Source organism: Spea bombifrons, chromosome 1 (genome assembly GCF_027358695.1).
Source record: "Spea bombifrons isolate aSpeBom1 chromosome 1, aSpeBom1.2.pri, whole genome shotgun sequence".
Lineage (NCBI taxonomy): Eukaryota > Metazoa > Chordata > Amphibia > Anura > Pelobatidae > Spea > Spea bombifrons.
This window is the reverse complement of record NC_071087.1, coordinates 77,502,946-77,508,945: the sequence shown is the minus strand read 5'-3', so window position 1 is coordinate 77,508,945 and position 6,000 is coordinate 77,502,946.

The window sequence follows — 6,000 nt, the reverse complement described above, 5'->3', positions numbered from 1 at the left end:
CAGATGGATTTACAAATTTATTTTATAAATCCTTCAAAGAGGAACTACTAGACCATTTAATGGGGACTTATGACGAGATAACAAAAACAGGCACCTGCCCTCTGTCACCAATATTATATATTCTTTCTCTTGAACCCTTTGCAATAAAAATAAGGAATAATAAGGAGATAAAAGGTCTTAATATAGGTACGATAGATTATAAGATTTCATTGTATGCGGACGACGTGGTAATTTCTTTATCTAATCCACTTACTTCTATGCCCCACTTTTTACAAGAAGTAACAAACTTTAGTAGAGTATCAAATTATAAGTTGAATTTGAATAAAACTATTGTTCAGAGCAAGAATATCGACCCCCAAGCATGTAAGAGACTTCTAGAAGCCTTTTCTCTGACAACTAACACTCACGAATTCGAATATCTAGGTATACTCATTACTGAGAAAACCGAAGATATAGTTGAGAGGAACTTTCTAAGCTTATTGAAATCGACAAATGTAACTTTAAAAGAATGGCGGAAAGGATATCTTTCATGGTGGGGTCGAGTAAATGCTTTAAGAGCTTATATAATACCTAAATGGTCATATATGTTTCGGATGCTTCCATTAAATTTTCCACAGAGCTGGTTGGAAATTATCCATTCCTGCTTCTTAAATTTTGTATGGAAAGGTAAAACTCCCAGAATTAATGCTAGGTTAATGGGAGCTAAAACAAAAGAAGGTGGAATGGGGTTTCCCCTGATTAAGCTAATATATGAAGCAAGTGTTCTATTTCATATAGTTAGAACCTATCAGGAACAATCAAAAGAGGAAGTGTGGTATAAAATCGAACAGAAAGCAGTAGATAAACATAATTTGAATAGTCTTATTTGGACTACAAATGATAGAGCTAACATTGCCCAAATACAAGGTAAAAATAGGATTTTAGAAAATATTATAGCTAAATGGAGCGACATTAAAAAAAAGATTGGCATTAAAGATAAACTTTTAGATTTATTAGACATACAAACATTGGAAGATAATATAGAGAATATATCACTAAATACATGGAAAAGAACGGGAGCTAAAAAAATCATAGACCTTATGACTCAGGGACAAATAACTCCATTTCCCACCCTTATGGAAAAATATCAGATAACAGACCCATCGATATTTAAGTATTTGCGAATAAATTTTTTTATAAACAAACATGTTTTTGTTATACAAGAAGAACCAATTAAAAAGTTAGCTCAAATCTTTAATTTAAATATGGTAGAGAAACTTTACTCTAAATGTTTGGAATATACAAGAACAAAGGAGGGAGATAAGCATATACGGGCACCTATAATAAAATGGGAGAAAGAATTAAACACAACGATCTCAACAAGAGAATGGCTAAATGCATTCAACAGATTGAACTCTAGGATACATGACCTGTCTTTGCTCGAAACTCAATTTAAAGTTTTAAATAAATGGTATCTTGTCCCGACTAGACTTGCTCATATGTATATTAACAGTTCTAAATTGTGCTGGAGATGTAACCAGATGGAGGGTACATTTCTCCATATTTGGTGGTCTTGCCCGATAGTGGTGGAATTCTGGAAAAAGATTTTCGAATTCCTAAGGAAAATTAATATTATTTTAAATATGTCTCCATCATCTTTTCTACTACATATAGGTTGGCCATCCCTGTCACAGGTCCAGTTAAATATTACTATCCACAGCTGCTTAGCCGCAAAAAAAAATAATTGCAAGGGAATGGAAGCAAAGTAGAGACTTAGAACGGTCCTGTTTTTTGAACCAATTGAAGACTCAATTAATAATAGAAAAAGAAGTCTCCCGGTTATTAAAAACAAATATTAAAAAAACATATATATGGGATCAATGTCTCCAAAAACTGGGATATACCAATAGATAGCAGATGAAGCTGATAAAAGGGCCACCTCTATTTTAGTTTCTTTGTAAACATGATTTTGTCTCCAAGTATGTGTATGTCTATATTAGTTTTATTTTATGTATGGATTATATAGTAATTTTATTTATGTTGATTTATATATTATGTTAGAAATGTTGTTTTTGACTGTTATATGTATATATACCTCTGTGGTATATTTTTTGTTTTATTGTCTTAAAAGAAAATGGTAATAAAGATTATTTGAAAACAAACAGCAGTTCTGACAACCTGTGAGAGAAAGCTTGCCCATTATAAACCGGTCACTTGATGACCCTAAATATCTTACATGCAACCAGATTGGCATGTGCCTTGGCTTAATACCTATAATTTGATACTATTGATATCAACTGTGGTTGATTACAAACTTTAATAGTTAAACAGAGAAAAGGTATTTTTTTTGAAATTTGTTTTAGCATTGACTGGTTAATGTGCATTGTTACTACTGATATTAGGAGGATACCTATGTAGGTTGTTGCGCTGCCAGTCTCTCTGGTGTTGTGAAGTAGAATTTTACATATAATTTCTTTAAAATTAAAGTTAATACTGGATAATGAGTCACACTGCCAGAAGACAAGGAATCAGTGCATGATTTGGTGTCTGACAAGGATGTACCACACTCCATTTCTCAACTCATTGACATTCTATACATAAACCATAAACATTTGTGTTAATAAGTATTGTGATTGACAATGGCTGAATTATAGGACTTAGGATATATATATATATATATATATATATATATATATATATGTATATATCCTATCAGCTTTTACTGATAAAAAGTGTAAGCCAATGTGTTACCCTACTCCCTCTGCTTTTGTATCAAGTGAACAATAATCACAATGATTTGAAGTATCTATTACACTACCTGTTATGAACATGCTTGCTAATCTATGGCCCTACAAATTTATGCCGGGCTACAATTTATAGGTCATAGTGTCAAACTATAGGGAGTAGTGTTGATGGGTGGATCTATGGAGGGAGAAACGGCAGAATCCTTTGGTTGTAGGCATAAAGAAGAGGATGTGGAGTTGAGCGAAGTGAGGTCGATTTGCATGACTATGTGGCGCCACAAGCTGAGGCTTCATGATGGTAAGTATGACGGGACACCCACCATTGCTTCCTTCTGCCCATAGTTACCAGGAATACAAGACTTGGATCATCAGCTGGAAATAGCGTTAAAGAAAGCAGGAAACACAGCCTCTTTGGTACCTCGGTGGCACTGGAAAATAGTGCTTTATTTATAATTCTTCTATGTGGCACAGTGTTAAAGGCCTTACTGAAATCCAGATACGCAATGTCTACTGCACCACCTTGATCAACTACTTTAGTCACCCAATCAGAAAAATCAATAAGATTTGTTTGGCATGATCTTCCTTAGGTAAACCCATGTATTTTATCTTGAAACCCATGTGACTTCACATGTTCAACAATCCTGTCCTTTAACATAGTTTCCATGAATTTCCCCACTACAGATGTAAGACTTACTGGCTCCTCCCTACTGCCTTTTTTGTGAATGGGCACAACATTCGCTAATTTCCAATCCCCTGGGACGACTCCCGTTACCAATGATTCGTTAAATAAATCAGTTAACGGTTTTGCTAGTCCACCACCAAGATCTTTTATTAACTTGGGGTGTATCCCATCAGGCCCCATCAACTTATTTGTCTTTACCTTAGACAACTGAAGTAGAACCTCCGCCTCGATAACCTCACATATTTCAAATTACTCAGTCTTTTTTCCTAATTGAGGTCCCATTCCGCCATTTTGATTTGTAAAAACTAAACCGAAATATTAATTGAGGCAGTCAGCTAGACCTTTATCCTCTTCTACATACATTCCTTCGTTTGTTTGTAATCTAACTAATCCTTGTTTTACTTTCCTTTTCTCATTTATATATCTAAAAAATGTTTTATCTCCCTTTTTTACTAACAGGGCAATTGTCTCTTCTGCGTGTGATTTGGCAGCTCTTATAACTTTCTTTGCTTCTTTCTGCCTATCTTCCTCACTTTTGGGTATTTTTGAATTTACTAAAGGCTACCTTCTTACAATTTTGGCCACTTCTGGAGAGTACCACAGCGGTTTCTTTAATTATTTACTCTTACTGACCAGCCTAATACAATTTTCTGTTATCTTCAATAATACAACTTTTATATAATAATCCCATTTCTACATTGCTTCAGTCTGATAAGGACTCTCCTAAACATTCTCATTTTAGAAAAGTCAGCTTTTCCAAAATCTAAAACTTTTGTTTTTGCGTGGTGTGACTCAGTAACTGTTCGTATATTAAACCATTAAACTGTTGGCACTGTGGTTATCCGAAGCTTAGCTACACAGCGTGGCTATTGTCCTGAAAAGGACAAAAAAGCATCATAAGGCCCACCCCAAGCATCAGGCAACACTCATGTTGAGGTGAAAACAGGACTTATTTATTTAAAGCAGATACAGAGCTTCACAAGTAAGAAAAGGGGCAAGACAAATATCACAGGATGTAATTACCATGTCAGGAAGGAAGTAATTAGAGACATAAATAATTACATTAGTGGGGGACGTAGACATGGAATGATGATAGACATATCATTGGCTTGAGACAGACAATGGCTAGGACACAGAGATAACAGGAGCTCACAGGATTAACAGCTACCTGTTGTGTAATTGATAATTAGGTATGCAGCAGTGACACCTAGTCATACCTACAAGGGGTCTTAAGACAAGGGCTAACTCACACAATAACAGGGGACTGGGTAGTAAAACATGGGGAAAATCAGTAGAAACCGACCGCCTGTGTCCACACACAGAAGTCTCTACAAGGCCTGGGCCCATAGTCTGTAATGAGGAGGCTGGCTCTCAGGCCTCTCCAGGGGCCCCAGTGATGGAGGGTTCTGTCACAGTTTAGGGATCTTATTCCCTAAACTGCGAGCATTTGTAGACCTGACCTTTAGCTTTTCATTTAACACTAAAGCTGCACTTTCTGTCCTTATTTTGGGGGGCAAAATATATGCTTCTCCCTATTATCTGTATAGACCAAGCCCCCAGATCCACCCACCTGGTTACTAAGTAAATTGCCTTCACTTTCTATACTGTCTAGCCCGGTATTTGCCCCCTCCCATTCCTAGTTTAAAATCTCCTCCAACAGTCCAGCCATTCTCTCCCTAAGCACATTGGACCCTCTTGCATTTAGGTGTAATCCATCATGACTATAGAGATCGTACCCCAAAGCAAAATCAGCCCAGTGCTCTCAAAACCCAAATCCCTCCTTACACCAAGACTTCAGCCTTGCATTTAGCTGCCTAATCTCCCGCTGCCTTTCTAGTGTAGCGCATGGCACAAGTAGTATGTCTGAGATACTGATACTACCTTGGAGGTCCTTTTTTAATATTACTCCCTAAATCCCTAAAATTACCTTTTAGGACACTCCATCTTCCTTTTACTATGTCATTGGTGCCAATGTGCACCAAGACAGCTGGATCCTCACCAGCCCCTCCCAATAATCTATCCACTCTGTCTGCAACAAGCCGAACCCGGGAGACAGCAAACCTGTTTTCCTAATTATAGGATCCCCTACCAACCACAATCTGCCTGGGCTTCCTTTCCTTCCGGATCCCCTACACACTGGATGAGCTGCTCTCCCGGCTCTGAGTCTGCTTCCCCATCATTCTCTCTTAAATGGGCAAATTTGTTGAGATGGAGAAACTCTGGCCTGGCTTCCTTCTTCCTCTTCCCTCTCCCACTGTCACCTAGCTATGTGTCTGACTCCCTTCTGACTGATCTCCTCCCTCCTTGTTAGGGGCCCCATCTAAACTCTGCTCAGTGAGCAAGAGACTCTTCTCAAGATTGCCAAGCTATCTAAGTTTTTCAAGCTTCCTCTTACTCTAGGGAGGGACGTGAGCACTTACAGAATTCAAACAATATCTAGCTTACCTTACTTTCTCTTTACAACTCCTTTGTTGCACTGCTGCGGTGCACAAACTGGCCACTTACAGAAAGCAAGTCACTTGGAAGTCCCTTACTCTGAGCATTAACAGACAATGACTTCACCAAAACCAACCTAGCTTGCCAAGTTATCCATGT